Source organism: Epinephelus lanceolatus, chromosome 1 (assembly GCF_041903045.1).
Source record: "Epinephelus lanceolatus isolate andai-2023 chromosome 1, ASM4190304v1, whole genome shotgun sequence".
In the NCBI taxonomy this organism is placed as follows: domain Eukaryota; kingdom Metazoa; phylum Chordata; class Actinopteri; order Perciformes; family Serranidae; genus Epinephelus; species Epinephelus lanceolatus.
Genome location: NC_135734.1, coordinates 20,526,554 through 20,539,466, shown reverse-complemented (window position 1 = coordinate 20,539,466; position 12,913 = coordinate 20,526,554).

Sequence of the window (12,913 nt, the reverse complement as noted above, 5' to 3'; positions counted from 1 at the left end):
AACACCACTTATGACCCACTTAAAGTGTGTAGTGGTGTATTTTCTAAGTTCCCTCATGGTGATGAAGCCACAGAGAAACATCACCCCTTTAGAGTCTTTTAAAGGTCTAGTGTGTAGGATTTAGGCCTGATCACACAGAAAGCATTTTAGCAGCTGGAGACGCCTTTTGGTTATTGCTTTTAATGAGAATGAAGTGTTTTGCTCACGTTTTTTGGGTTGTGATGCGCCTCCCATTTCTGCGCTCTAGGCGACCAGTGTTTTTGCTGGAGCACTCTGAACTCCTCACATTGAAAAAACTTCAACTCAGAAAAGTGCCCCATGTCATCTCTTTTTTTGTCATCTTTTTTCCCATTGTCTAATTGGATGATTTAAGAGGCGGGCCTTCTGTGGTGGTCACGACAAGAAGTTTATAGTTGGTAAACAATGGAGGAGACACTGGTGGTAGTGGTTGCTGAATACCCAGAGCTTTACGTCCTGACGATAGACAGCAGGTTGTCAAACTGCCCGAATCATCCTAAAATATGCCTGGAAACGGCCATCATGGAGGTGAAGCTCCTGGACCAACTGGTGGTGCTCCCCATGATCCCCCCCTCATTTTTAGGGTCTGATGTACCCACACAGATCTCCGTTTTCCTGTGCTCAACAATCTATTTGCTGACAGCTTCTCACCCTCAACCAGAGCTACTGCAAGCACCCTCTGCCTGAACATTTTAGGGACTAGATACTAACTGCTGGGGGAAAAATGGTAGATTGTTTACACGGTTAGTGTAAATACGTGATTGGATGGTTGTCTTGCATTTTGCAACCTGCAAAACACTTTCTGTGTGATCAGGGCCATAGTAGCATCTAGTGATGAGGTAGCAGATAGGAGAACTGGCCGATACAAAACATGAATGATCCCATCTAGAGCCAGAGTTTGATTTGTCTGTTCTGGGCTACTGTAGAACCAACATGGCAGACTCTGTGGAAAAGGACCCACTCCATATATAAACAGCTCATTCTAAGGTAATGAAAACACAACACTTCTCATTTTTTGTTGATTATACACTAATGAAAACATGGTTATGAATATTATATTTCGCTTATTCCAATATATCCCCTTAAATCCTACACTGGACCTTTAACAGATAGTTTTGTTTTTCTGGCTCACACCTTCACTGTTTTGGTTCACTCCCATGGCTCTCACCAGCGTAATTTTTGGAGTTAGTGGAGACTAAAGGAAAGTGAATATTGGACCTACACTCATTATGTGCTCTAAATGGTTGATAATGATGCTCTGCATGTTTTGGATGTTGCCAACAGGTTTGCCATATCAAGTTAATGGGGACAAAATGTCAATGTGTTTATAGCTTATATATCGTTTATTGCAGGTTTAAGAATTTAAAAGAAAGACTAAAAATGTCTAACTGGACCACATGCATAGACTCTGACATCTTTGCAGGACAGCTGCAGAATAGTAGATTTCTTCTCTCATTTTTTTTCTACGTAAGATTGCAGTCAAAACTGAAATTGAGTCTTTACCCTCCTTGTGTGTGGGAAATTAGACACTTTAGAAGACAGTGAAGGATAGATGATAATAAGAAGTAGTTTGCGCTCTGTGTTGTTGTGCCAGCTCAGCTCAAGGTACAAAAATGAATTGTCAAGCCTGAAGACCTACTTTGCAACGCAGCTCCTCTCCCCTAAATGACTTTTTTAAAAAAGAAAAATGACCCAGTCAGATTTTATCAATAATACTGACTTTAAAAGCCAGTATATTCTCCTCCCTCTCTGTCTGCATCACTCTGTAAGCTGTGTTTTCTGTCAGTCTCTGTTGTATGTAGGACAGGGTGACCACAGGGCTGATGAGGAGGTCGACAGGTGTCCCCCTGCCTCCAGCTGTGATCAGAAACACTTTCTGTGGTTTTTACTGAGAAAATGCCTCGCTGCAGAGGTGCAAACGCACAGCCTCAAGAGCTGCTCACACACACACACACACACCTGACACAAAATGATCACAGCACATAATACACAATGTAATGTTGTGGTATACATTTGTCAACATCACATTATACACTCAGAAGACACACATCCAACCCGCAGATGCATTAGCACTGTCAATGTGACCTGGTTTGGTCGGACACCGTCCCACTGCAGAAAAACCCAGAAGCACAAACACACTCACACACCCAGTAGCACACTTTAATATGAAACCTATACATTGGTTTATCCACAGAGCGTTTTTTCTGACATGTAGCTCATCTTACGGCAATGTTGTCTGTGCTCTACACGTCTCTGTTCAGTGCCTCAGTCAAGCTTGAGATGTTGAATGTTCAGGAAACCACAGATACACTCGACTCGAGCACCACACAATGACATTTAAGATCATACACACACACACATACACACACACACACACACACTCTAGTCAGGTTGCTACCTTTCTCCCCAGCGTTTAAGCTTTTATATTAGTCTACTGTACTCATAGTGAGACAATGTGATGCATGATGAAAATTTTCGGTGTTTGTTTTTTAACACCAGACGGGTTAATTTCAACTGTTGCGTGACCAGTGTTTTCTCACACCATATGTTCTTGTCTATTTTATGCAAATTATTTACTGTAGCATAAACCAGGCTGCTAACAGTGCTAACTCAATAAACATGCTAACAACGGCAACAGTGCTGACAAAACTAACATCGTTACCTTGGGAGAAACCGGAGGGTGGGTGCTAGACGTCTGCACCCCCATACCAGCAATAATCACCGTAGAAGAACAGTTCTGAGCGGCAGTGATTAGCTAGGGACTCATGTCCGCACAGCCAGACTGTCCAGCACAACAACAAACAAATGTCATTACTCAACGATATCTTTACATAGCAAATAGTAGTTTGCTGCTATATTAATGCTCCCAGTGTCACATAGGTGCAGATGTCACCTTCTGTGCGGAGTTTGCATGTTCTCCCCGTGTCAGTGTGGGTTTTGTCATGGTTAACTGGTGATTCTAAATTGTCCGTAGGTGTGAATGTGAGTGTGAATGGTTGTCTGTCTCTATGTGTCAGCCCTGTGATAGTCTGGTGACCTGTCCAGGGTGTACCCTGCCTCTCGCCCAGTGTCAGCTGGGGTAGGCTCCAGCCCCTCCGCGACCCTCAAGAGGATAAGCGGTTACGAAAATGGATGGATGGATAGATGGATGCTATATTAATGCTTCGAATGTCACATAGGGCAGCACGGTGGTTCAGTGGTTAGCATTGTCCCCTCACAGCAAGAGGGTTCTTGGTTTGCAGAGTTTGCATGTTTTCTCTGTGTCAGCATGGGTTTTCTCCGGGTACTCCAGCTTCCTCCCACAGTCCAAAGACATGCAGGTTAACTGGTGACTTTAAATAAGCTGTAGGTGTGAATGTGAGTGTGAATGGGAGTGGGATGGGAATATCAGTAGATTTGCTGGGATTTGGACAAACTTTTTGACTTGATTATGGCACTAGACGATTGGTCAGGAGATCAAAGTTAATACAGTGCAACCTGAAGGGAGCATGAATGTCTGTACAAAACTTTGTGCCAATGCGTTGACTATATTTTGAAATATTTGTCCTGCTGGCCACTGGTGGTTCACCAAAGCCAGTGGGATTTATCCCCTAATTTCAAGGCAGTCTATCCAATAACGATATTTCAGGCTCGACCAAAGTGGTGGACCGACTGACATGTCATCCATTCATGTTCCTAAAACACAGTGTATAATCAATGTAAACAGTGATCAAGTAAAGACAAATTCATTATATTTATATAGCTGAAAATCACAAACTTGCCTCAAAGCACCATCCATCATTAGACTTGCGGTTCAGATAAGAAAAAGTCCCAGACAATGCAACAGATGTATGATCAGCCCAGGCCGAAACAACAAGAGTAAATTCTTGTTGTACATTTTAGGACAAAGTCTGTACAGTTTGGTTACGGGGAAAGACAGGTAATTATTGTAAGACAACTGTCCACACACTTACTGTATGTATGTTGAGATCTGGGTTAAATATCATGTGGTAAATCAGCGGTGGAAACTGTTTGACTCATGAAGCTGGTTAACTTTGTTTACAGACTCTTGTTCTCAGTTTCATAAGTCAACACTGAAAACTTTCACTTCTTTCCTAAACATTAAATAGGTGCAAGCCTTGCTCTGGTTCTCAGACTATGTGCCAACTCATTTTGGTATTACAGGGATTTTCAACCTTGGGGTACAATTAAAAGATAAGATTGTCAAAATAAGGCAGTTCTGTCCCTCCATTTCCATAATTCTGCTCATTTTCTAAGAAAAATCAACCGAAACCTCTCAGTGCGTCACTACAAGCTGTTCTCACCTAAACTCAGAGATGCAAATCATGCTGCTGATTCTCTTCTGGTTACTGTAGATCCTGTTTCTTACCATTATTATCCACACATTTAAATCTGGTTCAGTATAAGGTCACACTGGTGTCAGACTTCCCCAGTTCTTCTGTAGAATGAAACCAGTGACCTTTCATTTATATGCAAATGTACAGTTTTAGGACTTGAGCTGTAAAATGCAATAAAATGGCTTTGAAGTCCAACTTGACAAAAATTAGCTGTTAGTTAGTTGAATAAATCTAATTAGAGGAACCACATTTGTATAAACAAAGAAATTTAGAACGATTAAGAAGGCAAGTGAAGAGACTCTGGTTCACTTCTTTAGCGCTTCGCCTCGATATATTGGCTTTTCACAGTCTCTCTTCCAGCTATATCTCCGACCTCCTAGTACTGTACACACCAGGACATACTTTGAGGTTCTCGGGCAGAGGTCTTTTGTATGTTCCAGAGGTTCGGCTGAAAACTAAAGGGGAAAGAGTATGTGCTGTCAGGGCCCTGAGGCTCTGGAACAATCTGCCCGAGGAAATCATGTCGGCCAAGTTGGTGATCTCTTTTAAATCCCTTCTTTTATCGGAGAGCCTTTCCTGATCTTACTTTAGTTAATTTAAACTGTCTTTTATTTCCTCAATGTTTATATACTAAAGTGTTTTTATCAGTGCTTTTAAAAGTTGTTGCTTTCCTGTCGTCTGTCTTAATTTTTGACATGTAAAGCACTTTATAACTCTGTTTTGTGCTTTATAATTAAAGATTATTTTATTATCATCATTTTTTAGCACTGTGTCTCTTGGATGCTTGCTGCCTATGGTCTGGCACCGGGTTGCTACCTTTTAATTAAGTCCCAACCTCACCTGAGCGCTGTGAGGGTACACGCTCACAAACATCCCGAACACAGAAAATAAGACAACACAGGCAGAGGGCAGAGTCTCTGAAGAAAAATACACTGCCACACACTTCTAGTCTCTATGTGTCAGCAACTAGAAGTGTCATCTGACTTCTAGATTACTTTTGTGAGTCCCTGCATTGTCCTTTCAGAAAATCCTGCATGGTATATTTTTAACTTATAAATATGTAAATGAAGGGAAACTGCAGTTTAAGTTAAATCTTTGTTTACTGAGCACACCTCAGAAATAAATCAGCAGCTCGTCCAACTTTCCGTCTAAACTGTATAATGAAATCAGGGCCGTTATAGAAACCACATGACTGAAGTGGTTACAAAGTGAATAAACACAGTGGCATGCTGTGTGTGTGTGTGTGTGTGTGTGTGTGTGTGTGTGTGAGCGCTGAACTTAGAGTATAAATATAGGGCACGGGAAAACACGGAGGAAATGTTTGGCTGTTAATGCAACTCTGCAGCCATTATTTTCCAAGGAGCACACTTCCTTACACACACACACACAGACACAGACACAGACACACACACACACACACACACACACACACACACACACACACACTGCCCTCTTCCTTTTCCCTGGAAAGTAAGAATGGCACAAGAACAACATAAATGGAAAAAAAGTTTTCCTTTCCACTTTAGAACAATTACACAAAGTGTAATTTACATTTTTCTCCTTTAAAAATGTATAAAATGTGATGTTCCTCCTGCTCCACATAAATCACCCAGCTTTGTAATAACAAACAAAAAGACTGTTCACACTGTGGCTCCTGCACCGAGTGGATCCTTGCATGCGATGCTACTGTTAACAGTGAAGCGGTGACTTATGGCTCCTGACTGCTACGTCTCAGAGTCTCTCATAAAACGCAGGTTTATTGATGTTCTGTATGTATGTATTTTCTCTCCGTCTCCACCTTCAGCTCTGTGAGAGCAGAGAATGTTATTTCGCCCCATGGAGGGCCTGAGAGTAGAGAAACATCCACGGGCCATGCATGCGTTCCTCACATTCTGAACCGAAACCACATGGTGGGTTTAACCCTAATGATATTTGGATGACTTGCATAAAGGGCATCCAACATCCAATCTAGATAAGTGGGCACAGAATCAATAGAAAAGAAGGGGAAAAGGGTCCTCTCTCTTTCGCCCTGTAGGCTCACACACACACACAGACAGTCAATGCATAGCATGAGCTTCGCATTACTGATCCGACTGTCTTCTCATTGTGACTGTGTCTCACACACAGACGTACCAGAGATATGCACACAGAAAACAACACGCCCTTGTTATTACTGGAAAGTCACAACTGACATCCCCCTGCAGGCGGCCATGTGCCAACTCAACAGCCATACCCCAAGCTGGGGCGCAAAAATAAAACACTCCTTATTATGCCAGGGGCATTCTTAGTAAAACATACAGTTAGATTTCATACAGACGCAGCGGTCTATCAGTGTGCACATGTGCTGCTCAGAGCTGCAGTATCAGCCTCTGATAATACCAGGGCACCACCCGTTTGTATTTATACCCCCATCGTCAGAAATAAATGCTTCTGAGGACCACCCTCTTGTGCCTGTACACTGGGGACACTCTGCTGTGTGTGTGTGTGTGTGTGTGTGTGTGTGTGTGTGTGTGTGTGTGTGTGTGTGTGTGTGTGGACGTCTTTATCTGATATTCATGACCAGACTCTGCCTCACCCAAAAACCGAACAAAGTCACAGTGTCATTCCAAGAAACTGTCCTGGTGTGACCCTGGTCACAAACACACAGCCAGAGATGAAATTATATTTTCAATCACACTTTTTGTCACATTATTTAGACTGTAGTTGTATTTCAGAGAACAAACTGACACCCTTGACACGTATAATTCTACAATCTGGAATCTTTGAGTGAAGTATTTATTTAGTGAGAACTTTAATATCCCCGACGCACCAAGCTGACGGTCGGTGAGCAACCTAGTTTTTGCAGTGTGTCCCGCATTGTTGGCACTCCTCGGCTCTTTTCTAGCGAATTCAACATGTTGATTCGACGTCGGAGGCTGCAGAGCCTGTTGGTGAATGAAATCACTCTGATTGGCAGTGCACGAGAACAGAAATAGAAGTAAGGATAACCAATAAATAGTTAAAGTCAAGAGGGCGTGATATTGAAACAAGCTTCTTATATAAGGCAAGATTATGTATTTTAGCCATTGAGCTCTTTGGCAGAAATACTTCAGAAGTGTTTGTGTAACTGTTCACTAGCATACGGTAAATATCATTTGTTCTTTTAACATTGGGTTGTGTTGTTCATGTGCTAACTGGCTAACTAGCGTCTTGAATCCGTCCTGTCCGTCTTTAGGTTTCCCTTTTCGAAAAATGGATACAGACTACCGCTGATATGGGGAGTTATTTCATCTCATGCAGGCGCAGAATGTACGTGCTGGTTGGTTGTTGGCTGTAGTCTTTGCAGTGTGTTCATGTGCAACTTTGTGGCCGAGACACAGGCAACGTAAGGTGAAACGTCGCCGCTAGTTCTTGCATCTTCTTCAAGTTGCACTTGGAAGTGGCCAAACACACTGTGAACCAAACACTGACATATTAGGTTTCAAGTTTTTAAATACTTTTTTGGCATTTCTGCTGTATTGATAGGGAGAGAGAAGGGATGACATGCAGTGAAGGACCCAGGCCAGACTCAAGCTCGGCCCGCTGCGGTAAGGACTCAGCCTTTACAGTACATGCTATACCTAGTGAGATACCACGGCACCCCAGTTTCAAGGTTTTTATTTGTCGCATACTCAGCATGCATACAGTAAAAATACATATACAACAAAGAAAAGGCCATTGTTCAAATGGCTCGAACCCTTCATGATTCTGCCAGCCCACACCTGGTGTAAATGTCCTGTAGGCTGGGCAGTGCACCCCCCATGGTACGTTCAGCCTTAGCTGCCTTACGAGACAGTGATGTTCCCTGACAACATGCTCCCCACAGTACCCTTGGAGAAAGTTTTGAGTGTTTGTAGTGACATATTCAATTTATAAAATTGCTGTGGCAAACGTGTTAACCAACAGTTGCTGTTGTTTACACATCTGGCAGACACGGAGCGACATTAGCATTCATTTGGAGTCATATTTGTGTCCACCTGGAGAACAGAATGTCCAATATACAAACTTGGACGATAATTACCAGCTGTGACGATGATGCAACGTCTGGTATTGTTTTCACCATGCGAGTCTGTGCGTGTCATCCAGAGGTATTATAGTTTTGTCTCGTTACCTTGTTTGTAAGATTTTTTTAAGGCAGAACGGTGGTGCAGTGGTTAGCAGTGTCGCCTCACAGGTTTGAACCCTGGGGAGAGGGAGCCCTTCTGCGTGGAGTTTGCATGTTCTCCTCGTTTTCTCAGGGTACTCCAGCTTCCTCCCACAGTCCAAAGACATGCAGGTTAACTGGTGACTCTAAATTGTCCATAGGTGTGAATGTGAGTGTGAATGGTTGTCTGTCTCTGTGTGTCAGCCCTGCGATAGTCTGGTGACCTGTCCAGGGTGTATCCCACCTCTCGCCCAATGTCAGCTGGGATAGGCTCCAGCCTCCCTTAGTTTGAGTTAAATATAATCATCTCTAAGTCATTTTGTCAAATTGTGGTCTATGTGACTTTGTCAACGTGATAACATTGCAATTGTGCAATATGTAGTTACGAAACTTTACAGATGTGTTGTTGAGATAAAAATGAAGCCAAAATTAGAAGATTGGTGTGGGAGGAAAGGGGCCACTGACCCCGATCCTGCCCCACCACCACCACTTAACGCCCCAGGCAGACATTAGCTTTAAGTCGTGGATTGAGGCTGGAGTGATCCAGTTGCAAGATGGCCTTTAGTTCTTTGTGGGTTTGTCACAATGAGTGACCCCTTTCACATTTCACATAAGTCATCTGACCATTGTGTGTAGAAAAATATTAATAAGCGCAGCTTTAAAGGGTTATTTGGAATTAAATTTATTCCATCTGCAATAAGCCAGCAGCTGGTTCACCTTTACACACCTGAACGATGCATGAGACTACTACCTGTAATTAATGCTTATTATCTGTAGAAGGTAATGTACAGCTAGAGGTACGTCCCCTGTGGAAAAGTACACGGTGTTCAGTTTCTCGTTGCTCTGTATTTGAGATAAAATACAGAGAGCCCTCACCTAAGGGATGTTGCTGCAACCAGAGCCTCTCTTTTCCTTCATCTAACCTCGTGCACAGACGCAACGGCTCAGCAGACCGCACGAGCGCAACCTTATCAGCAGGCAAAAGAAGTGCCTCTGCTTCGTACCAGGGCTGACAATTAACTGTCGTGCAATGACTGGATTTCTCTGATAACCTTTTATTTGTTCCTCCTGCACCATCACCACTCACGCAATCTCGCTCCATACGTGACCAGCCGCAGAGATGTGAGCTGAGGTGAGCTCAAATCTCTTCCAACATATTGTACATACTGTTCTGTGTGTCAGATATATCTTCACACAGGCCTGCTGTGTGTGGTCACCAGCACTGTTACAGCACTGTTACAGTTACACACACACACACACACACACACACACACACACACACACACACACACACACACACACACACACCCCACCAGCACTTTGTGTTGAGGTTGTCCAGTATGACCTTAATGATCCTAACTGTTTCTGGCTGTCAGTGCTGAATCAGAAAGGTCATTGGGTCAGGAGGGGTGTACAGGCACATGTAATAAGAGACAGTGCCCTCTGGTGGCCAAACCAGAGCATGAAACTATGTAAAGTATGTAAAAAAAGACCAACAACCAAATAAATAAAACTTTACAAGTGGAAAATTTTAGGGAGAAGAGAATTGTATTTGTGCATAAAAGAGAGACAGAGAGTTTACTAAGTATATGTCCAAAAACAGAATGTGGAATAAATATCTAAAGAACTGTGCTTGGGTGTCCTACAGGGGGTTAAGGCACTGACTAAGAACTGCAACATGTTCATGTCTGTGCAGGGGACCTTTGTTGTATGTCATTGCCCATCCCTTTACTTTTAGTGATCAAATAAAGGCATGAAATTCCATGAAAATATTAAGAAAATTATAAGAAAAAGAGGCCATGGAGCATGTATTTATACAATATTCATACTCAGACTTCTTATCTCTCCACAAATTTGCATTCTCTGTTTTTATTTACTCCAATACCAAGGTTTTTTTTTTTAGTGAAAACACATGTGTTTGGGAAGTACTGAGCACACAACTGGATAAATGAGACTTGGATTATACTGCAAGAGTTGTATGACTTTGTAAACAGATGTTTTGATGTAGTTTTGCTGTTATTATATGTGGTCTCCAATCAATCAATAAATCAATGTGTTCACTGTTTTCTGTGGAGGCATGAGAGAAGAAGTTTTCTTCATGAATTCAAGGCAACAATGCATGACTTTGATTTACAAATGGTCATTGTATAAATAAAGTATTCCTCATGAAGAGGTCAGGATGAGACTCAGTACCTCCAAATCTGAGGCAATGGTTCTGTGCCGGAAACCAGTCAATAGCCCCCTCTGGGTTGAGAGTTACTGCCCCAAGTAAGGCAGCTGAAGTATCTCAGGGTCTTATTCAAGAGGGGGTTTGGTGCGGCTTCTGCAGTGATGCAGGCACTGTGCCGGACCATCGTGGTGAAGAGGGAGCTGAGCCAAAAGGCAAAGCTTTCGATTTACTGGTCCATCTACGTCCCAACCCTCACCTATGGTCATGAGCTCTGGGTAGTGACTGAAAGAATGAGGTCACGGATACAAGCGGCTGAAATGAGTTTCCTCTGTGGGGTGGCTGGGCTCAGCCTTAGAGATAGGGTGAGGAGCTCGGACCAGTGGAGGGAGCTCAGAATAGAGCTGCTGCTTGTTCGCATCTAAAGGGGTCAGTTGAGGTGGTTCGGGCATCTGATCAGGATGCCTCCTGGGCGCCTCCCGCTGGAGGTGTTCTGGGGACGTCCCACTGGTAGGAGGCCCCGAGGTAGACCCAGAACACGCTGGAGGGATTACATATCTCATCAGGCCTAGGAATGCCTTGGGATCCCCCAGAAGGAGCTGGAAAGCGTTGCAGGGGAGAGGGATGTCAGGGATCCTTTGCTTCACCTGCTGCCCCCACGTTCCGGCCCCAGATAAGCGGATGAAAATTGATGGATGGATGGATGAATGGATGAATATTCCTTTATGGGTGTGGTACCCTCTCATTTTTATTTTTGTTGTGTTTTTTTCTACTTACTGTTGCTACACCGTCTAGTGCAACAGTTTTAAACCAGGGGTCCTTGAGGGAGGTCTAAAAATGGAGGGAGAAATATGGGAGTGGTTCATTTTCACGGTTTAATTCACAAGTGAGCCCTCTGTGAGTAAGAGTTATATGAGTGTTTATTCTGATCTCAGGTTTCACTTCCTCCATGATTATCTGCCCAACTGTAGTTGAAAGCTCTAGATTTCTGGTCTGAATCATTTTTAACATTTGAACTCTTTGATGAAGATGAAGCTCCCTGAAGCAAATCTTACCAAATGGGGGTCCATGACGTGATGTGTATCAATTTAGAGGTCCATGACACAAAATGTTGAGAACCAGTGGTCTAGTGGGAGTCAAACGCTTTGTCCCATTTCATCACAAAAAGTTGAGACGCCTTCAGAAAGTGTTAACATGGCTCTGCCCAGGGAGGAATTGACATGCTACAGCACACTTTATCATAAATCCCCTGTAACTGGTACCATGGGTGCACCTGGAAATGTTCTTGTGTGAAGTTGGTGCATCATTTCTTTGAACAATATATACTTGTTTTTAAATATCTGTTAAAAGACAATAAGCTCTCATAGTGCATTAAAGTGATAGAGTGATGATGCATAGGAATCACACAGAAGCCCACTGCTATGTACAACTGTTTATTTTTGATTTGCAAAACATCTGACAAAAATAACATTACATAAACACCAATTTATAATAGAAAAAAGATCTTTGAAAAAAAAGAGACAAAAGATGAATTGCAATTACATTAAAATTTAGGTGACCTAACTTTATTTTGCTAATTGGAGCCATATCATGCTGACCTACACAGGCAGTTTATGGCTAATAGATTCATCAGTATGCATGTGTTACAAACATTACATTAAGTGCTTTTTGTTGGTTCAGGCAATTTTTTAATTCAATGTGGCATGATTTGGGTTTCACAATGCAGGGTGACAATTCAATGCCAAATTCAAATTTACTCCTCATAGAAGATCAATACACATGGCTGAATAAGTACTAAGTAGGAGGCCAATCTCACACTCAGGCAACCTTCTGGTTGGAATTAAGCTGGGGAACATCTGAAGCCAGCTTCATTAACACCCTCCCCTGCATTAAAAGGGACACGTTATGGCACACAGCTCAGGGTAGATGTGACCATGGCGACATTGTTCCTCAGTATTCACTGATCAATAAAAACTCTCTTATTTCATTCAGTGTTTACCTGAAGCAGTTTGACATGAATACAAAATAAACTTGGTTTAAATTCACCAAAGTGAGTAGTTGCTCTGTTAATATGATACTACGATCTGAAAGGATTTTTATTTTTTTTTTCCAATGAGCACCACTAAGTTGCGTGCGTTTCAAGACACAATCCAACAAGGCGCCGCTGGGGGTGGGGGCAGCATTTTGGATGATGCCTGCGTTGTGTGGTGTCAGAAGCGCACAACTTGG